This window comes from Choristoneura fumiferana, chromosome 14, assembly GCF_025370935.1.
Source record: "Choristoneura fumiferana chromosome 14, NRCan_CFum_1, whole genome shotgun sequence".
Classification (NCBI taxonomy): domain Eukaryota; kingdom Metazoa; phylum Arthropoda; class Insecta; order Lepidoptera; family Tortricidae; genus Choristoneura; species Choristoneura fumiferana.
In genome coordinates this window covers 13,951,238-13,962,673 of record NC_133485.1, presented here as the reverse complement: position 1 = coordinate 13,962,673, position 11,436 = coordinate 13,951,238, and the positions used below count along the sequence as shown (strand labels likewise).

At 36.3% G+C, this 11,436-nt stretch overlaps 1 protein-coding gene across 1 annotated transcript in view; it reads right to left on the bottom strand.

The window, feature by feature from the left end:
* Window positions 1-11,436, bottom strand: part of LOC141434687 (uncharacterized) — a gene marked incomplete at its 3' end in the record, with an annotated part of 39,813 nt that overhangs the window by 25,411 nt on the left and 2,966 nt on the right.

Below are 11,436 nucleotides of genomic sequence, written 5' to 3'. Positions count from 1 at the left end.
TGGGGCCGATGTAACACTAAACTCTACTACACGATTTTGCGATGGATTTGCGTTGCTCTTAGCGTAAAATTACTTAGAGCCAAGCTTAAATGGAAAACACCTCCCTGCCTGACGTATTGGTGGAAAGGAGCGCGTAGGTACGGTCAAGGAGTTTAATTCATTTTCCCCCATGGAACCCTTTCACAGTAAACGCCATAGTGACATCGCATTAATTAACTAGGAAAGTCTAGACTTTTCCTTTGAAAAGGTTCCATGGTGGTCCATGAATTAAATTCCTTGACTGTACACTGTTAGGTAACAGCAACAGTGTATGTGTACTGACTTACTGAGATATACGAATATATAAATATCTATTTGTCATACACTTCAGGGCAAAGTGTTCCGCACTTTTAGTGTAATCTTGTGATTCTTGTATTAGGGCCTTTGCCACTCGTAAAGCAGACGTAACCATAAATAAACATAGGAGTATTCTAGATGCTCGAAAATATGGCGTACCACACCGATATTTTTTGATTTATATCAATGATCACATAGGACAGCTCCGATGTTTATGATGACGACTTTATCGTACCTACTAGGTACAACCAAGGTAAAACCCAGTACGTAATACCGGAAGGTGTCAAAATAAATAAAGTTTAGAAAGAACGTAATACATAATGGTACAATTTTTACGATCAACACAATCTTGTAAAGATGTTTTACTGAGAAAAGTTGCAATATATTAAATGACCGCTATGAAATAGTATGAACAGTCTATTATTCTTTTTTAAACTTTATGTATTTGAACACGTACTCCGGTAACACATTTAAGATTAAAAACTGGGTTAGTGCGATAAAGTACTGCTTGATGCTGTCTATCCCTACAGTTAAGTTCAGGAACCTTTTCATTCACACATTTTTATTGTCAGTATACTAAGATATAATGACGGCCACACGGCCGGGATCGCCGGAGCAGGAAGGCCTTAGAAGGAGGGCCGAGTTTTACATCGCACCGTTACGCCATTGACCGGGGGCGTACCAACCATAACGTTCATCTATAAACTTTTGTTATGAAATTTAATCAGCCGTTACTTTCGCGATGGTCCTTCAATGAACAATTTCATATACAATTACTTTGGTCACACGCTACCTTAGATTTTGCGCAAAACTTAAAAGTCATTGGGTGAGTAAAATAATTATTTATATAAATAAGTAATAATTTATTAAGAATTTTACAAGTATGACAGCTATTATCAACCACCCAAATGAGTAAAGCATTAGCAAGTATGGTGTTGCATAATTAATAGCAATAAAAAGTCGTGAACAGCTGGAGCATAATAAATTTTATTTTATTTCCAACTCGTGTGATGATTACCTATAAATGGTGTACTGCCTTTTCGGCGAAATATGTTTCGCCAAATTCACTTAGCAACCAACCTTTCGCCGAAGTTTATTTGGCAAACCAATCCTTGGCATAACTTTGCTTCGCATTTTTCTTATTTCGCAACATTTTTTTATTGCAAAATTTTACTTGTATCACACTTTTATGTTTATGTAGAAATATTGGCTACTGGCAAAACAAATAGTCAAATGACATTTGCCAATTTGTATAACATAAGGTAGGTATATCAGTCATGATATTAATAAAATTAATAAATGTTAAATTATGTGGCGGTTAGCGAGGGAAGCGAGCGAGCAAGACGAGACTAGGCAGAAGCGACTTGGATAGGTTAGGTTCAGAAGGCTAAGGCGGGAGCGAAGCGTAGCGTAAACTAATGTTTTGGCGAAAATTTTTAGCAAATTATTAATTCCAAAACTATTTATCCCATAATCCGTAATCCGTAAACTGCTTCAACTTTGCCCTCTGGCCCCAACATTGCCCGAGTTGATTTAGAATCAATAATTTAGCACTCTTATAGGTTTAAACTTTTATCTACACAGGAATTATTATTACGGGGGGATAAAAAGTTTTAAAACCTAAAAGGGTTCTAAGTTCTAAGTTATCGACTCTAAAATCGAATCAGGCAATGTTGGGGCCAGAGGGCAAAGTTGAAGCAGTTTACGCTAGTAAACCCCTAAAAATGATGACACTTAAGCTAAACAGGAAATTAACGATTTGTAACTTAACGTAACGGCCCCATGGGAGCTGTGACTGTGCGGTTGGTGTAGCCCCGACATCTGCGCACTTTTAATTAAATGTTACGGGATTTAAGAGTTAAAAGATTGTTTTCATCCTAGTCCTGTATTCGTATACGATTTTATATACACTTGCATAGGCTACCTATTGTGTGATTCTACAGGATGTCTTCAGATTCTTTCGTAATGTTTTTGAAAATTATTGGGTCAGTTTGAAAAAGATTTTTATGAGAACTTTTGATTTATAGTCATGCCTTTGACGCGGTACACTTTGAACCACGATTGATGTTTTAAAAACGTTTGCTAACCACAATTTAAAGATCCCGAATAATTGGCGTGCTTGAGGGTAGACGGACGTCTCAACGTGGGGGTAACGATGGGCCTCATGAGGAAGCTCAAAGTCACTCAGAGGGCTATGCTCGGGGTTTCTCCGCGAGATAGAATCAGAAATGATCATATCCGCAGTAGAACTAAGGGTACCGACATAGCCCGAAGAATTGCGAAACTGAAGTGTCTGCAGGGCTACTATGAAACTCGAAGTTCGTGTCGTGCGGTCCCTGTGACACTTATACTATTTAATACGAGAGCTAGAGGGACGGTACGGTACGAACTTCGAGTTTCGAGTTTCGTAGTAGCCCTGCTGAAGTGGCAATCGGCGGGGCACATTGCTCGCGGGACTAATGACCGATGGGGTCAGAAGGTTCTCGAATGGCGTCCGCGAACCGGGAGATGAGCAACGACCTGGTTAAGATCGGGGGATCGTGATGAATGCGAAAAGTACGGGACCGATCTGAGTGGAGAACCTTGGAGGAGGCATATGTCCAGCAGTGGACGTGTTTCGGCTGACATGATGATGATGATGATGATGATGAGGATAGACAACCCAAGAAGCACCTCCACACTTCACGCCACACCTAGCAGCAGAGTAGGCAGCGTTACCACTGCCTACCCTCACTTCACGCCCCAGTCAGTCACCCTTTCGAACCATCTGCTAAAATATGCTGGATCAATCAACCAATCCAATCAATCAATCAATTCTACCAATTGTATTTTTGTTTCTTTTCTTTTGTTCAATAGATAGTTTACATACATACAATTTGAAAACAATTTGTATACCGGAAACAAAATAATTTCGTTGATTCACATATTCTTCCGCCATAATACCGTCGGATATCACAATCGGCCATAAGGTGCTCAAGGCTCAAGGCCATATAAAGCGTCGAAAGAATAAGTATGAAAAAAACGCGTGACGCGTGGGCTAACCTCACCAAATAAAGCAACATGCCTTACATCAGGCTAATAAACAGTCATTTGAATATCATTATAGAGTTGATTAAAGTTTCCAGTACATTTTATTTGTACTAAGAGTGAATTAAAGTAAAAAAAATCGCATCTAATAAAATCGCAATAAGTACTAGTGTTTAATTTTTTTATATCAGTTAAGCTCTTATCAAGCTCTCTTAACTACATCAGTAGGGAAGTGTCTTTTTATTTATCTAGACATCATAAAGAAAATGTACAGATTTTTACGTTTTCTCAAATACCTACCCTAAAATATCTATAGAGCTTTGAACTACATCTACAAACACGCAACGCCAAGTGAAGTGAATTTAGGATGAGATCGATGAGGGCACCAAATTGGCTACATTCGAGACCAGATGTAGCATTTATCCGGTAAAAGGGCTTCAGTTGCACCTGTTACCGATACTCGATATCCTGGGACTTCGAACATCCGTCCAACGTCTACACAACCCGGTATACGCAACCACACACATACTAGTCAACGTTCAGCTAAAAGCTAATCTCTCAGCTCCGGAAACCAGAGGTATACCCATGAATGAAACTAACTTGAATGGATAAAGCCTCATTTAATGAGTGTAAATCTTGACGTTACGAGTCCTTAATTTTCTTTTTTAAATCACACCCGCGGAAATACCATTAGAAAATGGTATTGCCACAAAAATACCACGCGGATTAAATTCGGCTACTTACTTGAAACAATGAATAAGAACGGCACTTTTTGGTATAGTCACCAGCACCAATAGATGATACAACAAAGCAAAACGTTCATAAATATCTGGTGCGACTCTATTTAGAGCCGGTAGGGCGTGTCAGAACTTAACTTGAAAATAAATCCATATTGCAAGTAGAGCATAACTTTTTAACTGAAGTGAAGTTCGAATCGACATCTTGATTGAAATTGAGTACCTAGCTGCAATGGATTTCTGGCTTATAACTTAACTATTATAACTGGATAAATCTCATATTAGAAAACTTCACTTTTCAATTGTTATCTTTTCTGTCATTTTCTTATAGCCAATCTACATAAATGAAAACTTGTCTTACGAATTTAGGAATAGAGTAGTTAGGTAACACATTACTGTTTTAATTTTGCCATGAGGTCTCATTCATCTTGGCAATAATGGTCTTTCCGAAAACGCTGGTAGTATAAAATAAAGTGACATGTAGTAGTGTAAATGAACCGTGTATTTTTTCTAAATAAAGGTATTTTATTTTATTTTTTAGAGGCGCATCTTAAAGTTACTACAGTTTTACGGTGTACTATTTTAGGTTAGATACTCTTGGATGAGGTTGCAAAAGACAATCATATATTTATATTGTATTTTAATGTAAGATACCTAATGAATAGAGAACATATATATTCTCCATCTCGACCACTAGTCCCACCGCTGACCAATCTGAGCATATGCCTCCTCTTGGAATAATAAGACGGGGGCTCAGTTTGGATTGAGGATTTGACATATGCTTACATAATTAAAATGTTTGTTACGATGTCCTTTACTGAAAAATGTATGGCAGAGATGTTATAACTATGGTTCTACGGAATACGAAAGAATCTCCTTGTTCTTCACTATACTTAGTTCCAAATGTTTTATTACTATTCCAACATATCTCATAGCTCAATTAGCAATTATATAAAACACAATGGGGTCTTGTATGTACGTACGATACGTGCTAATAAGTGATCGTATACTAATTATACGTTAGGCGAAGCGATGAAGCGAAGTGCAATCCTTACTAATATTATAAATGCGAGTGGGTATGTTTATTTATTTTACTTTTTCACGAATAAAGTACTCAACCGATAGTTAGAAGAAAATTTTAAATACTAATCCTGTAGGTTAGGTCAGACTTGTTTTATAACAATTCTGAATAAGTAATGGATACAGATAATAACCTAACCAACAAACAGTTGATAAACCCCCGACTTTGTCACTTCAAAGTTCAATTCCTCAAAAATGGCTGAACCGATTTTGATAAAACATGTCTAAGAACCATCGCTAGAAAACCTGCTTTCAAATAAAAAACCGCATTCAAATCGGTCCACCCGTTTAAGAGCTATGGTGCCACAGACAGACAAACACACAGACACACATAGCGTCAAAACTTATAACACCCCTCTTTTTGCGTCGGGGGTTAAAAAGGAGTTATGACAAACACTACATTACACAAGTTTTGAACCAGCATCTCCTACCTATACGCATCAATGGTGAATATTTTGATCGCTTGCATAATTCATAGATCATAGTGCTCTAGTTTTTAACTGTTATGCTATGAAATTATTTGGGAATAAAAAATAATTAAAAATGCCATACGAGGGAATGCTGCCAGCCTCTTGGGCACCATGCCACAGGGACCTTTTTTAGATTTAATTTAGTAAGTATTAAGTTTTTAAGTTAGGTAGTTAGTTTATAGTTCAGTTTTACTTATGGTTATTTTTTCTTAATATGTGTTTTCTTTTTAATAAATTACCGATTGAACAGTATCTCAAAATGCCAGTAGCGTGTTGTGCCATCTATGGCAACTCTCATAGTCATAACTCTTACGTTCTAAATTGCATTGAAAAGGCGTAAGAAATGTTGTACAGTCACTTGCATTAATATTTGCGACAGAGGAGCGTGCAAAAATATCCGACACGTCCTATTGGCCCTAGAAGTAGAGCCGTATCAGATATTTATGCACGCTTTGATGTGTCAGGTATTGGTGCTGGTGACAGTACATCTATTTTTATTACAAGATTTTATTTAGGTTCACCTGTCCCTTTGTTTGCTGTCTGTAGGTAGTTAGTCATTTCTTGCAAGTTAAATTCGACCAACTTCCAGTAGTCGCATTGACTTGAAATTTGACAAACTTATGTAATTATACAACAATCTGGTAGTGACATCCTGGTAGTCCGGCCAGGATTGTCTCCGCAAGACGGAACTCTGCAACGGTTAATGGCATCGACTTGAAATTTGGTAAAGTCAACAAAAGTACAATAAGCAAAAGAGCTTGTATTAAAGTTGTAGCCAAAAACTTTTTTTACCAATATTATAGACAACAATAATATTATGGTTTGAAGTTCGGAATGAAATTCAACATATATCTACGAATAATAAATCAAAACAAGGACCATTTTGATCATAATGTCCTACCTAAATAAGCCCTTAGTCATTGTAAATTCGATGCGTGGGCGCCGACGACCGCAATGGTTCAATGATGTCATAGTGCAATAATGTATGAAATACAGGTTTTGCATGACACACTTTTCTTGTTAATTTAGAGGAATAATTCCTTTATGTTGAAGTTTTATGGTGCAGATGTAAATCGAAAATAACAAAGTATAATTTGCATTCAATTAATTATTTTTTCATTCTGGGTAATTTTGCTAGCAATTTTTATGTATATTCAAACAAAATTTAATTTCGTACATGTGTACATGTGTATGCGAGTTGGACTCGCGCACCGAGGGTTCCGTAAATTTATGAACAAACGTTTGCATTCGTATTGTACGTTTGTATTCGTAACGTTTGTTCATAAATTTACGGAACCCTCGGTGCGCGAGTCCGACTCGCATTTGGCCGTTTTTTTTTCTTGTTCTTCCTGCTTTTTCCTCCAACCATTGAAAATCACTCGGGATGGTGTACACTGGTTACGTTAGCTCGCATCATGTGTAACGAGGTGCTGGGTTTGATCATCAACTTTATTTTTTGTTATTTTCTATAAGTACCTAGACTAGTCTTTAAAAAAAATTGATAAAAAATATTCTGCATGTTAAGTTATATGCAAAGTCACAGGCAAAAACTAGTTCCAAGAACACTTTACCTCTAACACTAAATGCAGCCATCTCGTTAAAACAGTTTACAACATCTGCTAACGTCATTAGTTTCTTAATCTCGTCTGCTTTAATTTGGTAAAACAATCAAGGATTAAATTTGTTTCTTATGATCACTAAAAACTGTCTATCCAGATGTTATTTCATTAGATTCTGGGGACTAGTCGGGTTAATGAACTTGTTTAGATAGAAGGATTTAAATCTATCATTTAGCACAACCTACGTAAATGTTAATAGTTACGCTACAAATTCTTAGCTTGATCAAGATAAAGTTAATTTTGATTTTAAACACCCTGAAATTAGCTTAAATTGTAATTACTATGTGAAACTTAGTTTGCTCAACAAAAACTGCAAGTGTGTGAAAGAAGGGCTACAATAGATAAATCACAGAACAATAAAAATTGTTCTGTGAGATAAATCTATCTCCAGTTGAATGTCACGCCTGGGGATTAAAGCCCGAAGATCAGGCGTTAAAAGTTGTATTTATGCCCCCGAGCACAGAATAAATAATAGCACAAGTACAGAAGGCCCACTCCTTTGATCTGAAGTGTTCTTTGTTCTTTGAACTGGACTTAAATTCCAATAAATACTTCCTAAATTAATTTTCATCATTTCAATTTGTAAGCGTATTGCGTTATTCCTCTCCGCACACAGCGATGCGTTTGCGCAAGCATGGTACTTGCCCAATACGAGCCAGGACCATCTGTCCGCTGACCCACTGGTTCGATATGGCATCTGTTATCAAAGGTCTGATACGTAAGAACTTGAACTAAATATAATTGAACCAAATTTATTATTGTGTACTCATTTGAGGTCATAGGTACATACTATCGTGTGTTTGTTAAATATAAAATTTCATATCGATGGCAAAAAGCGGAAACATAAATATCCGCCAAAATGCAAACTTTACACCTGAGCCAAAAAATAAACTTTTCGATTTTTTTTTTAAATATCATAAGTTCGTCATTTACCAAACGAACAAAATGATCAAGCATCTCTGAGTTTACCTATTGGGACTAAAAACATAACATAAAAGCTCGCTACTATCTCTATAAATAAACACTGCCATATAATTGGTCAAGATTTCGAGTCACCAAAACAACAAAATTTCCTTTCTGCGAGCATATTCATGCTGTCTAGGCTCAGTCTTCAAATATTACTGGCGTGTAAATTCGAAATATGACATGAGTGAGAATATTAAGATTTCTATTTACTCATCAACCCAGACTACGAGTAAGTTCCAAGATTTACGTTGGTCTTAACCGTAATTTATAGAAACCCATTACGCTGACTTAACTTGGCTCTATACAGCATGAATTTATAAATTCTCATTTTGTTCTCTGTAATAAATAGTTTGTGTTCTGTTTTCATTGCATGACCGAAAAGATACAAGGATTTATCAAGCTGATTTCGCTTTTGAGTTGGTCTCAAAATTATTACCGTAAGGTCGGGGTACTTTGGCCCTCAAGGGTAACTTTGACCCTTGGGATTATTAACTCGTTCCTTGGTTTTATTATTGCTTTGAGAATATGGCTCTTTGCCCTGTGGTTGGTGTTAATTGATCGATCACGATTTTATGTTTTAATAATAATAATATGTAATTTATTCAATAATTTGCAGTACAAAATAACAATAGATAGAATGTTTTACAAAAATCTATGTAACACGTTTGCCTGCACTAGGGTTATAGGGGTATAGGTTTTTATTGTACGTTTTATTTTATGTTTATTTTACGTTTTTATGCAGTTTTCATAATAGGCCAAAGTAAAGTAACCCTCCAATGGGTCAAAGTACCCCGAGTCGCTATTTATTGCCTCTTATTCATAAAAAGTTGTAAGCCTGTTTGATAAAATGTACCCATGTCTTTCACAAAGACAAAAAATTAGAAAATAATGAAGAATTATCAATTTTTTGTAACCCCAGGCTAGATCTGAAACAAGTTCCATTACATTGCGAGGATTTTAAACGAACGCGGTTAAGGTGCTCAAGCGAGCGCCGCAATGTAGGTCCTCTACAATGCGATAGCAGGATTCCTCTTGCAAATGTAAGCTGGGTGCCTTATTAATAAATAATCTTTAAGCTTCTGTTACTTCACACTTATTTGTTTATATGCCTTTAATAATAAATAAATTCATGAAACATTGTAATTGTGTGTTCTGAACAAGCCACAGCAACTGTACGTCAACTAACCGTGGCAAATAGATTATCCCTGGTTGGTTGAGCGAGGTTAAGCAAATCAGGCAGTGGTTAGATCAAACATTGTGACGAGGGCTCCTGCGTTGATTGGTGGAACATGTTACGTAGTTCCTAAGCTAAATATGCATATCAGGTATCTACTTCGTTGAGCAGAATAACCTGCCTACCTGCTTGTTGTTTGGGGCCTAAAATTGATGAACATTTTATGCAGAGAATAAGTTTCTGTGAAAACTTAAATATTCAGAACAAGATTTTTTTTGCTGACCTCACTTTTTGTTGGTTGTACTTGCATGGCACTCTGCTACGAGCTCCAGCAGTGGAATTAAACATCCGCAATTTTAGCAAATTCCCGTGGGAATTCCCAAGAATCACATCGTGGTCTTTATAGATGTTGCATTAAAATAACCATGCCAAATTTCATGACTCTAGAACCAGCTGTTCAGATTTCGAGATTTTGTCCTTATCCCGAGGGAATATATCGGGATAAAGGTAGTCTATGTGTTATTCCAGACGTCCATTATATCTACATACCAAATTTCATCTAAGTAACAAACATACACGTACACACACACTTACAAACATTTGCATTTATAATATTAAGTAGGATTGGGACTGTTATTTTTTATTACCTACCTACTTGGTGATGGGTTAAAACAATAAGTATATCTACTACTTATCTATTATCATCACTTGAGATTGCTACATGCTTTCGATTCCATGGAAAGCCAATAAAAAGAGAAACTCAGCTAACGTCAAATAATGGCAAGCAAGCATAGCGTGCTTCCGTTTGTCTGCATTTCAGTGATCCTGTCTATTTCGGACCGTGTTGCGACACCTCACTAATGACTACATAAATAGCAACTAATTTCAGGAATACGGACGAACAGCGAGGATATCATGTTTATGGAACTAGAAACAAGTTTTTGAAATACGACACTAAATATTAGGTACTCCTTTGTTAATAATATGCTAATTTATTTATATCTGATCTGATTACGAAATTAAACTAACTAATGCTAGTCTGTAATAAAATTAGGCTTTTATACTCGTACCTATATGTATTAAATACCTAAGCATAAAATGCTAAAGGTACCTTACCTTATTGGTGACTTATGTGCCATTTTCATACAAAAAATAGTATCTTGATTTATTTACGTTGAATATAACCTAACCTAACCTAACCAACAAAATGTTGGAAAGCCCCTGACTTCATCACTTCAAAGTTCAACATCTCAAAAACGGCTAAACCGATTTTGATTAACATGTCTAAGAACCATCGCTAAAAAACTTGATTTTAAATAAAGAAAACCGCATTCAAATCGGTTTACCCGTTTAAGAGCTACGGTGCCACCGACAGATACACATAGCGGTCAAACTTATAACACCCCTCTTTTTGCGTCGGGGGTTAAAAAAGAAGGGCTAAGTTACCTAAAAAGCAATGTTAACGGAGTTTCCGTAAGTCTTACACTGGATATTTTACTAAGTTAATTTACTGAGTTCAGGAAAGGTACATGTTAAAAAAGTAAAGAGCAAAGAACTAAAGAATTCCGCTTAACATAGTCTTTAGGACTTGCAGAAAGGCTCTCGTTTGAGATCAAAACTTCTTTCAAAGGAAACTTGGCTAAGTTTCCACATTAACGTAATTTCATTAAAAGTTTACATCATCGAATCAATTGGAATGGATCGAACACATGAGCCTTTGTAGTGACTCGTAAGTAGTGACTAAAACAAACTTGTTTACTAACTAAATAGCAATTATTTAGATGTTGAAGTTACGCAGAAACGGTTAACTTAACCGATATTATTTCTTGTAAACTCATCAGTTGAATTTTCAATAAATATCGGTAGTTTTTTCTTTGTCAATGAAACAAAAAATTGTGGACATTAGCAGGTCAAACTCTCGTGTGACGTCACACCTACACACGTTATACTTTTTACTAAGGAGTGCCGACACGGATCCCCATTCCCGAACTTGGACTCGCTTCATCTTTTTTTTTGTTTGATTGACA